The sequence below is a fragment of the Pleurodeles waltl genome, chromosome 4_2, assembly GCF_031143425.1.
Source record: "Pleurodeles waltl isolate 20211129_DDA chromosome 4_2, aPleWal1.hap1.20221129, whole genome shotgun sequence".
NCBI lineage: Eukaryota > Metazoa > Chordata > Amphibia > Caudata > Salamandridae > Pleurodeles > Pleurodeles waltl.
Genome location: NC_090443.1, coordinates 876,303,171 through 876,317,668, shown reverse-complemented (window position 1 = coordinate 876,317,668; position 14,498 = coordinate 876,303,171). Strand labels below are relative to the sequence as shown.

General features: G+C 41.1%; 1 protein-coding gene across 1 annotated transcript in view; it reads right to left on the bottom strand.

Annotated features, from left to right (window-relative positions):
- The window catches only part of SLC1A7 (solute carrier family 1 member 7), a 605,311-nt gene that overhangs the window by 70,518 nt on the left and 520,295 nt on the right, over positions 1–14,498 (bottom strand). The gene's annotated exons all lie outside the window — the stretch shown is intronic.

The window sequence follows — 14,498 nt, the reverse complement described above, 5'->3', positions numbered from 1 at the left end:
TACAACTTTACCTACAGTCAAGTGTCAGGGGTTATGGTGAAACAGAAAAGGGCCACCCCCTGCTATGCTTTTGAGCATTACTTTGCCTCCAATGGGGCACAGCAAGGTGCTCTTGAAATCAGTGCAAAAGTACTTCACAACTTAGAAGATAAACATACTAGGTACAGCTCAGAAATTACCCTGTAACCTTTATTTAAGAACAGCTGCAAAATGAATAGTTCCAGCTGCCCACTCTGCTTCTACCACCTGCTGCAGTAAATAACACACAGAGATAAACACTGAGTAACAATTATATTACAAAATAATTCAACGGTCAGCAGTTCAATCAACAAGTCGTTTAAAGGAAAATAAGTTATGATTTTTTTATACAGAAAAATAATTTCAGATTGATTTTCCAGCTGTTGAATCGTTTATGTGGAATTTATTTTCTTTCTGCTGCTAACCAGGGGGCCTGATGTACGAAACATTCTCAGTCTCAGGTCTTGCGATTTCCAAAAGGAGTTCTGCTACTCATTCTAAATTGCATTTGGAAGGATGCAGGAAATGGATAGACCCTCCTAATTGTGATTTGCAAGAAATGTATCAATGGTTTGTGACTGCAATCGAGGTCGGAAACCCTCAAAAAGTTATCAACCCTCAAATTGGGATGGTAATTGATTTTAAAAGGGAAGGTGTCTACAAGGAGTAGGTGGTTGTCATGGAGGGAGCAGGCAGTTGTCCTTTGTTGTCTTTATAGGGAGGAAATGTTGTTAAAGAAGCACCTGCCCCTTTAAAGAACACGATATGCTAAAAAATATCCATTTGGGGATTGCAATGGCAGGTACAGAGGTCCATAATCTCTTGCAGGCCAGCATTCTTCCATTTATAGCCAATCTCAGGGAATTGCAAACAGTGACCTGCTTATTTAATACTTATTAGGTTGGTCACTTTATGAGCTTCTGGAAATGGGCATGGGTACATGCAAGGATTACGTGGAGCTAAGGACCACCTCTATTGTGATAATCAGGACAGCATATTTCTTGTGTTCTGCCATAATCCATAATCGCTACTAATGGTTGCTGTTTTCAATCTATTCCATTATAAAACAAGGCTACAAGTCTCAGAATTCAAATGCAAAATCTCGGACTGGAGCATCATATGTCACATGGACCTGGGAAACTTGGCAACTATGATTATTGATATGAGGGGTCCAGTGGTGGTTGTTCTGTTTGTTTGATTTAGTTTTATTTGTGAAGTACAGCCAAACCTTAATACCATAAAGAGGCATACAGGCAAAAACAAATCCAATCATAGTCTTACAAAAACTGTGTATGAAATGAATCATGAATGTCTAAACTACAAAGTGAGCCTTACAAACAATAAGGCACACATTTGACATCAATTAAGGGCACATATGAAAGCAACAAAGAACAAGTACACCATAGAAAAACTGCACTGATGTAAAGATGCTCACTAGACAGAATAAGTCCTGGGAAAAAAGATGAAGACCTTAAATTGCATTTAGTGAAAAGAACAACTGACAACAGTACTATGATCAGCTACTAAGCATGCATAGAGTTGCTTGGTGATGGACACCTGTATCAGACAATTAGAGGTCTTTCCCACTCACTCAACTGATCACACATCTCCCTCTGAAAAATCAATTCTGGACTGCTGAAAGCAGTGCTTAATTTGTGCTTGTTGTTTCCTGTGCTGAGCACCGGCACTTATTTTTGAGGGCCGGCGCTTTCTTCTGCCTCAAGCATTTGCTGCGAGCAAAAGACACATATGAGAAAGACAGAGGAAGGGAAAAACTAAAAAGTGTAATAAAGGGAGCAAGTAGAAAGCTGCCGGAGTGAGCTCAAGGGGCAGGGGGTGGCTTTATATGGACTGAAGCGGCCCGCGATGGCTTCAGGATTACGCTGCCTCAGTATTCTGTGTTCCCATATTTAATAGCAGCAGCCGCGGGTTTAAGAGGAGAATTTTGAACACCGGTGATAGAGCGTTCCCTCCTAATAAATTACCTGTATTTGGACGCTCTTAGGTCGATGAATCTTTTGACCAAGTGGGGCTCTCTTCACCCGAGAGTAATCAATTCAATCAAATCAATAATCAATGACGTACATAGGCAATACCCTGATCAACATAACATTTCACGATTAATCCAGAATACATTTCGGCGAACCATGACCTTTCGGTCATGAATAACCACACCAGTTTATTCAAAGTTAATGAATTTATTTCCCTATATTAACAAAGCTAGCACAATATAAATGTGTCTCAACACCAAATGATATATGTAAATGAACATTAATAGCTGTCCATAACGGCGAAACAGATGCAATCTATGCAGCATTTGAATAACAATGCATTCGATAATAGCAACGCAAACCACTAAAACTATAATCTGTAATGAGCTAATTGCATACATTGGTCAGCACAACAAGTCTCAAATTGCATCGTGCAACAAATGAATCCTCATCTAACCTCGGATTAGCATCTGCATGTGGGATTTCATGCAAAAAACAATTTAGCAACATTAATTTAGAAAACTTCTAACTAGGGCTCTTATCAAAAATCAGCAGTTGGTTACCTAAAAAAGAACACAATGCAATTGTACAATTTCATATTTACCAAATTCAATCAGCATTCAAGGAAGTCTTCGTCTCACAGGTACCGGTTTCGATCAGCATGGGACGGGGGCAAAGGGGCAGGGTGGACGGGCAATTGCCTCTCAGCGGCAAGATAAAGGACAAAACTATTACTTCATGCAAAGGGACGAATCAAAGTTAAAGTCTCTAGGGCGAGAATTTCTTAAAGTCTCTTTCTCTCGATTAGAGAAAGCATCAAAGTCTCTTTCAAAATGGCGTCGCAGCAAGGTGGGCCATAATAGCTGCAATGTCCTGCAAATGGCGGGCAATGGCGGGTAAAGTTCGTAATGGGCTAATAATGGCAGGTAACGGCAATAATGGCTGGTAAAGGCACATGTCCAATAATGGCTGGTAATGGCTGCTTTCTCCTTGTGCACCTGGTTTAAATAGACAACAGTTCAAATCCAGTAGGGTCTTCCATTGGAGGGTTCATAGGTTGGCTTCAAATTGTCCAATCAAAAACTACAGTTCACAAGCTTCTACCTAGGCATACATTATCCTTGGAGTCGGGAACGTAAGTTGCAACATATTTTACCAATTAACTCACTTTCAGAGCGTCCATTGTCTGCACCTGCAGATTGACCTTGGAGCAAAGAAGAAGATGCCAGGCTGGCACGAAACCTTAAAGATAAGCATGTGAACGATCTCACTGGAAAAGTACAGCTTCAAGCAAGAATACACTTTTATTAGCACGTTGGAAAAACACGAGCATCTAAATCGTGAGACAGGCAACTAGGCCAAAGCCTCCACTAAAGTTATGCTAAGCTAAAACATTTCAAACAAGCAAATCATAGCACACGTTTACGATTATGTCAGATTCGTACAATTCTAATACATCACGTTATATAAAGCACGCTTATAAATGTTGGCAAACTACTCTGAGGGCACATTTGTCCCCGTACAATCTTTATTAGTTTGGTTAAAGTCACACTTGATTATTGCAGTACTACGTTTATGCGCTAATAAATGTAAAACCTTCATTTCTGCGTCATCACCGGCACGTTTTTATTTACAAATTAAGCACTGGCTGAAAGCACTGCAATACCATATGAATGTCAGACTGTGTACAATACAAATAAAAATAAAATAAATATAACGGTACCATAGTTTAAGCCTTCAACATTTCAGGGACTTGCAGTCTTGCTTAATAAATGTCAAGTGCTGGCTTTACAGTCTTGGGAAACAGATTGAGCACACAGTACTTTGTGGCTCATTAACTTGAATACAATTATAAAGATGTGTGACTGCCTTTAGGAGACCAGACTGCTAAACTGGGAGGGAGTGAACGTCACAAACTTTATCTGAGCTGTGGACTATAGCCAAAGCAATTTGACTTATATTAGGCAGACTAGTTTCTATCAGGAATACATGTTTCAACCTTAGTAGCTCAGAACAAGCAGGAATACCCTCCACTGAGACACATACAGGAAACAATGTCACTATCAAAAAACAAATGCAAAACTCTCGCTTCTCAAGAAAGTTTCTTTCAGAAAGCGATTTTAGCCTTCAAACCCTCATACTCTTGCATCTGGATGGTGATAATGCCTGACTCCAGGGTCTGCATCCTAAACACTGCATCATTTCTCATGCAGGGCCTGCAGGAATATGATCAGATCAATCCCTTCCCAATGGAGCTTTCTTGGCTCTCCTTTGCAGCCCACACCAAATTCAAAACCAGCTGCATCATTTGAAAAACCATTGCAACCAGCACCCCTGCTTGTCTTGCAGACAAGTTCACCATCCCTGGTGCTTCTTTGGCACACCGACCGCCATGACACCATCTGACTGCAAAATAGGAAGCGTAAAAAATAAAAAAAGCAAGACAGCAGCACTTTTCCATCTATGCACCCACGATCTGGGACAACATCCATATATCCATCAGGACCGCCTCAGAGGGACTTCAATTTGGGAAATTGTTGAAGGCTCATCTCATTAGAGAACACTCACAATGCATTAACTATTCACAGCCCAGCTTCCTCTCCCATTACTTGTTGACTTAATGCTTGTTGTTGTCCATGTACAACACTGAGCTTCCTTTTGGCTTAGTTTGTGTTATAGAAATGGCATTTATATACATACATACAATGATTCAAATTTTTCAAATCAAGATAGTTAAATACAAAAAACTGTACTGAAGAAAATGACACCAAAAGAAGACTGGATACAGAAAGTAGGATTTACTGAAAAAGCAAAACCTGTTTCAAAAGATACAAAGGGCTGTCAAAACCAATGTAAGGCAATGAGGTGCAATAGACCATACCCGAGGCACCCCGATCACATGTTATGGGTGACTATATCTAGAATAGAAGCAGAGCTGATCAATGTAAAAAATTCCAACTTCATATTGGCAAAAAGTATTGCAGAATAAAATGTTTAGCAGGGTACAACTGGAACCTGTAGACAAATAGGGCTCCACAAGGTAGGACACTTTTTTTGTCAGTCCAACAGCAGAAACTTCAAGTCAAAAGCTCCAGGAGGTCAAAACACAAAAATGTACAAAGCACACTTGTTTTGTTTTGGACAGCACTGGAACCTTGACTTGGTTCTCCAGAGATGCTTCACTTGACTTTATCACATTTACAAGAAGAAAAACAACAGCAGTGCCAAACAACACAGCAGTGCACTTGACAATGTACTATGAACCTAAGAATCCAAATGCTGGCAGCATGACCTCCTTAAGCAGTCAGGCTTGAATGCATTTTTATTGTAGCTTTGAAAGAAGAAGGCTACTGAGTGAAATGTCCAAAAGGAGTTGGCTCATCCCTAGAGCTGAAATTGACTTGCTCCCTATTTTGGCATAGGTCAGATTACCGTCTAAACTTCCACCAGCCTGGAAGACACCTGTGTTCTGCCACCCTGGACCTTGTATACACCCCCTGCATCTGCTGCACCCTCATCGAAGGCCAATCATTCTCCTACACTGCTGCCAAGGTTTGGAGCGCCCTACCCCTACACCTCCAAACAGCATCATCCCTGACAGAGGCCTTTCGATGGAGACAAGGCACCAAAGTGCCCAGATACCCTCAGAGGTGAGAGTGTGTGTTCTACAAATTGATTGATTGATTTCTGACAAAGGACCTTGCCAAGTTCAAAATGCATCAGGGGTTTCTAGAATATTCACCAAAGGGGGGACAATTAAAGAGTATTTCAATGATTAATTCAGATGAAAAAAGAAATGCATGAAATTCAGTGGAATTTTGGATTGTGTATTATTTCATGAACCATGAGAAGGTATAATTGAGGATTAATCTAACAAAGAAGTGGGAGACAAAGACTGAAACCCATCAAGGTCAAAGGATTTATTTTGCCAGGTCAGATTGGCAGTTTTAAAACTGCACACTCAAGTAGAAGGGGCAGGCTTGGAGAAATGCTTTGTAGTATCACTTTAGTGGTGGCACAATAGGTGCTGCGATCCACTGGTGACATTTAACTTGCAGGCCCAAGGTAGACTGAGTACCATATACTATGCACTTGTAGATAAGGTATATGTGCCAATTAGGAGGTTTAACAAATTTGACAAGTTGTTAGGGGTCAAAGCAAATGCACTAGGGCCTGGTTAACATGGTCTAAGTGTCCACACACAAACAGCATCAGCTAGCAAATGGTGGGATCATGCAAAAACGGTGTTGACTTACACATAGATACATACATACACACATAGCATCATTAATGAATTTAGATACAGTCTATATAGGTGTCAGTTCTACCCTGCAGAGCTTTACTAGATAATGAGCATCCTTCTAAGCATAGGTTACCATACTGATATTAAGAATAGCTCTGTCATTGATGGAAGATCTCTTGAACAAGCATTTCGCTAGTTAGGTTTGATCACAGACACTTGCTGGCAATTTAGTATTATAATTAATGATTCAGACAGACATGATGGATATCCCATGCTTCACATTAGGATCTCATTATATTCTATGGGGATCATAATACGGCGGACTGGATATCCGTCACATTTGTGACAGAGTATTCCATACACCGACATCTAAAACAGGCCCTATGTTCTTTGTAAAGTGAGAATAGAGAACTGGGTGTTGGAAAAGCCTAACTGTGTGATGACAATGCATTGTTTAAATGTGACGACCAAATATTGTTATAGGCTGTAAAGCACAAGACAGTGGGCAACAGCAAAGATTGTGTGGGTGGCTATGCCACCTGTATGCCGGACTCCTAGTGCCAGCAATCTTGCTCCTAAAGGTCTGATGCGAGGATAGCAAGGTAAGGACATCCGTGTTGTGAGCATATCAAATCATAGTACTTCTGGGGGGTGGTGTTGAGTTGTGGTGGTACTGCTGAACTCTGACAGGAATGAGGCTTTGACTCTGCTGACTCCTATCACCAGACATACATGAGCCTGTGATATCTCTGGTAAATCCTGGCAACAGGCTCAGGCCTGGGAAAACCTGTTGGCACCACTCACCTATCACGCTTGCCTAATGGTTCCTGAAGGATGGGAGTTTGATGACATTCCCATTTAACCTCTTAGCTGCTGGGCCTTTTCCCCCCCAGTGCTGAGACCTTTTTTGGCCATTTGGGGTAGTTCGCGCTTAGGCCATAACTTTTTGTCCACATAAGCTATCCACGCCAAATTTGCGTCCTTTTTTTAAAACATCCTAGGGATTCTAATGGTACCCAGAGTTTGTGGTTTCCCCTGGAGGAGACCAAGAAATTAGGCAAAATACAGTGACAATTTTGTTTTTTTCAAACAAATGGGAACAATGGGCTGCCGAAGAAGGCTTGTGTTTTTTTCCCTGAAAATGGCATCAACAAAGGGTTTCTGGTGGTAAAATCACCATCTTCCCACCTTTCAGGAACGGGCAGACTTGAATCAGAAAACCACATTTTTCAACACAATTTTGGCTTTTTACTGGGACATACCCCATTTTTACTATTTTTGGTGCTTTCAGCCTCCTTCCAGTTAGTGACAGGAATGGGTGTGAAACCAATGCTGGATCCCGGACAGCTAAACATTTCTGAAAAGTAGACAGAATTTTGAATTCAGCAAGGGGTTATTTGTGTAGATCCCACAAGGTTTCCTACAGAAAATAACAGCTGAAATAAAGAAATATTGAAAGTGAGCTGAAAAAAACAGCCATTTTTCTCTACGTTATACTCTGTAACTTTTTCCTGCAATGTCAGATTTTTTTAAGCAGTATACGGTCACGTGTGCTGGACTCTTCCGGTTGCGAGGATATATAGGGCTTGTAGGTTCATCAAGATCCCTAGGTACCCAGAGCCAATAAATGAGCCGCACCTTGCAATGGGTTTTCATTCTATACCGGGTATACAGCAATTCATTTGCTGAAATATAAAGAGTGAAAAATAGGTATCAAGCAAACCTTTGTATTTCCAAAATGGGCATAAGATAAGGTGTTGAGAAGCAGTGGTTATTTGCACATCTCTGAATTCCGGGGTGCCCATACAAGCATGTGAATTACAGGCCATTTCTCAAATAGACATCTTTTTTACACACTGTCTTACATTTGGAAGGAAAAAATGTAGAGAAAGACAAGGGGCAATAACACTTGTTTCGCTATTCTGTGTTCCCCCAAGTCTCCCGATAACAATGGTACCTCACTTGCGTGGGTAGGCCTAATGCTCGCGACAGGAAACGCAACATGGAAACATCACATTTTTACATTGAAATCTGATGTGTTTTTTGCAAAGTGCCTAGCTGTAGATTTTGGCCTCTAGCTCAGCCGGCACCTAGGGAAACCTAGCAAACCTTGGCATTTTTTAAAACTAGACACCTAGGGGAATCCAGGATGAGGTGACTTGTGGTGCTCTGATCAGGTTCTGTTACCCAGAATCATTTGCAAACCTCAATATTTGGCAAAAAAAACACATTTTCCTCACATTTCGGTGACAGAAAGTTCTGGAATCTGACAGGAGTCACAAATTTCCTTCCACCCAGCGTTCCCCCAAGTATCCCGATAAAAATGGTACCTCACTTGCGTGGGTAGGCCTAGCGCCCACGAATGGAAATGGCCCAAAACACAACGTGGACACATCACATTTTTTCACAGAAAACAGAGGTGTTTTTTGCAAAGTGCCTACCTATAGATTTTGGCCTTTAGCTCAGCCGGCACCTAGGGAAACCTACCAAACCTGTGCATTTTTGAAAACTAGAGACCTAGGGAAATCCAAGATTGGGTGACTTGTGGAGCTCTGACCAGGTTCTGTTACCCAGAATCCTTTGCATACCTCAAAATTTGGCTAAAAAAACACATTTTTCTCACATTTCGGTGACAGAAAGTTCTGGAATCTGAGAGGAGCCACAAATTTCCTTCCACCCAGCATTCCCCCAAGTCTCCCGATAAAAATGGTACCTCACTTGTGTGGGTAGGCCTGGTGCCCGCGACAGGAATAGATCACACAAAGGTCAATGTTGGTACTTACATGAGGCAGCTGTTGACCCTGGGGTGATCCATTCCTGACGCAGGCACTAGGTGTAGGCACTCAAGAGGGGTAGTGTTTTTATCAGGACAGGTGAGGAATCACTGGGTGGTAGGAATTTTGTGGATCCCAGCATATTCCTGTAGTTTGTGTGACAGAAATGCGAGAAAAATAGAGTTTTTATTCAACATTTCAGCTTTGCCGGGTATTCTGGGTAAGAAAACTTTGGGGAATCCACACAAGTCACACCTCTGTGGACTCCCCCGAATGTCTAGTTTCCAGAAATGTTTGGGTTTAGTGTGCCTGCCTTACAAAACCAGTTTGTTTTGCGATAGATCATTTTGAGGTCTCCACAATACGATTTGGGCGTTGCAATTTGGGGCTGAACTAAATTGGGGAGCTCCCAAGAGAGCACTCTCTCTCTCTCTGCTTGCCGCCGCATTCACCTGCTCTCTGGGTTGGGCTAACCCACTATTACCCCGTTGCACAGACTGCTTGCGAAGGGACAGCAGGACTGTCCTCATCACCTCCCTCATAATTTACTGGAAGAGGAGTTATTGAATGGGACTCCTCTGACTGAAAAATCACTCCCAGAGTCTGCGCCATTGTTCTATCCCTCAGATGCTGTCTCAGTATCTGATGTCTCAGTCTCTGATCCTATGTCAGAGCTGTCCTCTATAACCTGAATGACGGCAGCAGTCATCCATCAAGATGCCATCTCTGCTATTGGCTAAACTGTTGCTCTAAAACACTAGCCTACGTAGAAAGTCACAAAATCGATGGTGTGTGTGAGATACGTGCAACAGTAGAGGCCACCTTACCTGCACTTCTTCCCTCAATCAGCACGTTCTTTCAAGACACTCAAAAAACACCTTGTCACATACCATTCGTCATAGTCTTTAGCACCTACTGCGCCCAGTCCAACAATCATTATTGGTGCTCCCATTCCCTCCTACTCGGATTCCCTCATTACCACCCAGCAAAAGTGCCCTTCATCTCTCCATAGCCGCCCCCCACCCGCACATACATTTCATTTGTATTATAGCGCAGGTAATGGCTGACTTTACTAATGTACTCAGCTATTTACATAAAATACAGATTTGCTCTTTGCAGTAGGCATATAAACCTTCTGCGCTTCTTTATGGCACTAAAACTGGCACTAGACAAGTCTGACCCTTTTGTAGCAGAAACATAATCACAATAATTACTTGACTTTTTTATTGCTGCCTAAAAGCTATAGTTGAAAAGCTTCAGTTGAAGTATGTGCATTGCTTTGAAGACACAAGCTGCAACTGCAAGACAACTGGTGGCAAATCTATATATATCACTTTTATATGTGGGTCTGGTTTTCCTGGGGGCCGATCACAGCCCCCAGGGAAACCACACAGGTACTGACAAAAGTGATATATATATATATATATATATATATATATAGATCTATCACTATATATATATCTACATAGATATAGCTATAGATAGATCTATATATATATACATATATCTATAGATCTATCTACAGATATATCCATGTAGATAGATATATCTACATAGATATATCTATATATATAAACATATATATATATATATATATATTTTAGTTGTTGTATGGTTTCCTTGGGAGCCAAAATGGCCCCCAAGAAAACCCTACAACAACTAAAAAAAATATTGCCCCCACAGGGTGTGGCCCTGCCCACGGGCGACCCCCTGTCCATTTCTTTTTTTTTTTTTTTTTAAATACAATTTAGCCCCTGGGGGGGGGGGGCGGCCCGTTTACCGAGGGGGCCAACCCCCCCAAGTAAAATCCCTGGTGTCTAGTGGTGTTTCCTGGCCCCCCGGCCCGGAAACACTTTCAGGAAGGCCTCGTAAGAAAGGGGAGAGTCTCCTGCTCCGATGGGGAAATCCACAAAGTGACATCAGCGTGTCACAAATGGGCGGGGGGAGACACGGAAGAGCTTCCGTGTCTCCCGGGGAAAAAAAAATAAAAAATCCTCGGGTGCGTCGCACCCAAGGATTTATTAACCCCCTCCCTGGTGTCGCCCACTGGTCGTGACCCGCACCAGGGGACGCCCGCATCCAAGGGGTTAACGTGAGAAAGCAGGGGCAGGTTTGATATTACGGTGAACAAGTGCCAGTCTCAAAAGGACCACTAATAAAGGAGGGACGGTGAAGTTTCTATCCCATCCCAGAGTCCTGTCACAGGGGGGTAGAGCTGGCAAGTGCTGGTAAACGATAGAATCATGAAGCATATGTTAATGTCCAGATGTAAATGTTTCTATATACATTACTGCAGTTTTCCAACATCTCCATTTCAATGGGCTGGGAAATGTTTATACTCTGAGTATTTCTTAGCAATGTCCCCACAGACATATCCCCGCAGTAGAAGGAAACAGTATATCTGCTGCTGTAGCTTTGCTGGATTTTCCTTCAAGTGTCTTCTAGGGATTAACTCAGCTGCCACAACTGCTTACGATTGCATGTTCCATTAATGAGTGACTGCAGGTGTTACTGGCTCCCGCAGCATGCCGAGCATATAACACATATGGAGACGTTTGGAAATATTTTAGCCATTTTCATTTTTTATAGATAATTAGCCTTACTGCTAAAAAATCTTTTTTAGCCATTCAAAGTTAATTTGTCCAATTTATCTGTCCGGGCCACACCGAGATGTGCAACGTTTGAGTCATTCTAAAGCCTGCCTTTCCTTCCACAGCTGCTGTTTGCTGCACAATGATTTGGGAAGCAAACGATTCCTATTGTGTGTTAATGTCCTTTGGCACACACCGAGTCACAGGCTGTTTCCATGTTATTTTATGGCCTCTCCACGCCACGTGTTGCTGCCTCAAGATGGACTTCTGAGTTCACTCCTGCATTATTTATTTTTAAATACACTTCTTTATTTCCTTAAATCCGTCAAGGCGCTAGTGTCTTAAAAAAAATCACGATGAGTTAATTGTGTGGGGAATCATGAATAGCTTGACCTTGGGTCTTGTGTGGACAAGGACTGGAAGAAACTGGGTTATGAACTGACGGGGAGGGAGCCCCACCAAGTAATAAACACAATCCTTGTGAGGGTGAACCCAAAAAGTAACTAAATAAACCTGTCCTTAACCTTCTGGTAGATTTGTGCAAAAGCAGTCAGGCTTAGCTTAGAGGCAAAGTGTAAAGCATTTATGCAGCACTCAAACAGTAATAAAGCGAAAGAACAACACACTGAAACCCCTTAACCAATTTAGAAAAGTAAAGCGAAATTTAATAAATAAAATTACAACAAAAATCCAAAATGTAGAAACAGTGTTATGTTTATGCTCCTTTGTTATCCTATGGGAGTGGTAGGCCCTCTCTTGGTTTGTTGATTTATTTCATCAGAATTTAACAACACACAGAAAACAAGGACTATGGCCCTGTTCTGAGTAGCATGGTAATCTTGAATTGGATGAAAACAGGTTTTTGCATCTATTTGAAATTACAAGCTGTATGTTCTATGCACTCACCCAAGATTTTTGTCCATATACATTTCGCCAACAAAAACGTAGTGAATTTTTAACTGGGGTAAAAAGAAAGTAACTGGATCTGAGCTCAGTTTATAAAGCACTGGACATAACCATCGTTAGTGCAAAGTTACAATGGGACTGCATCAAAGGAATGTGAAGACTGAACTTGAAATACGTTTGTCTTTTACTACTCAACTAGGAAGTAAGGGACTCATTTTCCTTGTTTTTATTAGGGCCTATGGCACCATGCTGACCGCTGGAGCAGCCATTGCAGCACTGAAGGTTCAGTAGTCCTGGAAAAACGTACTCACGGCTCATTTATTTGTCCTGTGCTGATAATCATTTTAGGCCTGGAATAAGTCAAGACTTTTCTTTAACAAAAAAATGTAAAATGCATATAATAGGCTTTGAGTCATCCTCTTTCAGCCATTTGCGTCTTTGACTCAGGCCTCTTCAGCCTTTGGCTTGAGACACTGTTAATTACACCTTGGAGCAGCACACAAGATTATTTTAGTCTCCCCATCTTTCTATTTGCTGTGCGTATCCTTTCACCTTCATTGTGATAAATGAGAGACTATTTTCTATGTAAAAGTTACAGTTAACCACTGCATCTTTGGCTTATTGAATTGATTATGTCAGATATGCATTTTCTTTCATAAAGCAATACTTTTTTACGGTGGTATCCTTATTCAGATGCTTTTGTGAACACTCATGGAGGAAACTCCCAAGCCCATGCTGACTAGTTCTCAAAATGGTGAATCTGACATTTCAAAATGGTAACGTACACAGTATAATATTGTTTTACTATTGCAAGGTGCCTACATGTTTACAATTATTGTGGTAGTGGTGACGTAGTGTCACTATTTTTCATTTGCAGTTAATAACACATTATTGTATAACACACATAATGAACATTTTCTTTATGTGCACATTATATGTGCATTTAGGTTAACCATAGTGAGTTGTTTTCACATAATGATTAACTGTAGTTAAAGCATATTCATACTATGATAGTGTGAATTATGGCTTTAGAATAATTGACTTCTTTTTCAAATGAAATATTGTATTTCTGCTTGTTGTGTATAATCTTTTTGTTGCTCTAGACACCCAGAGCTACTGTAATCTTGTTAGTCTGGAATGTTATAATTGAAGCGTTATGTAAAGGTCGTTTTATAACCAGATCAATTTCATATTAGCTTGCTGTACCTGGGAAGGGAAGGAGTCAGAGGAAACAAAGTCTTTCCGTTGATATCTCTGAAGGCCGTGAGGCTGGAACTGGTTCTTAACTTGATCATGAGAAGGAGGCCAACACCAAGCTCACCTTGAATGTTTTATTTTGATTGGCTCTTACTTGGTGAGTGCTAGTATAATGAATCACTCAGATGTAATTTTGTGTTCAACTGTGTGGCACTGTCTTCAGTTAGTTAGACTGGCCTCTGTCCCCCTTTGCAGGTGGGCATCCCTAGCTATTCCCTTAAGGCCTGATCCGCCTTTTCTTTCTGCTCATAGAGTTACTCTCGAGAGCAAGCACATTCCTTCTTATTCGAATCAGAAACTCCATTTGGTTTCACTTGCGATTTTCCTTTTGCTGAAACCTGCTTCTTTTGAATTATCCTGGATTTGCTCATAACCTTAGATTAGCATTAGGCAGATTCCCTTCAGTGGAACATAAACTCTTGTCATTTGCATATTGTTACATTCAATACATTTTTCTTGCATTCGCTAATTGACTTGCCTGGACTATATTCACATATGCTGTATTAAGGTTGTATGTAAGGTTGTATAGGATGTATTAAGGATTATTGAATTATGATTCAACTGATTTGATTTGTGATTATAATTTTACTATTCTGTTAATGAACCTTTACGGTTTGCAAAATTCCTCCTCCCTGTTGTTTCTGTGGTGCAAAATCTGCTTCACTGTCATTGATATGTTTCTCAATTTATTTGAGCCTCAGTTTGAGACAAGGTACAT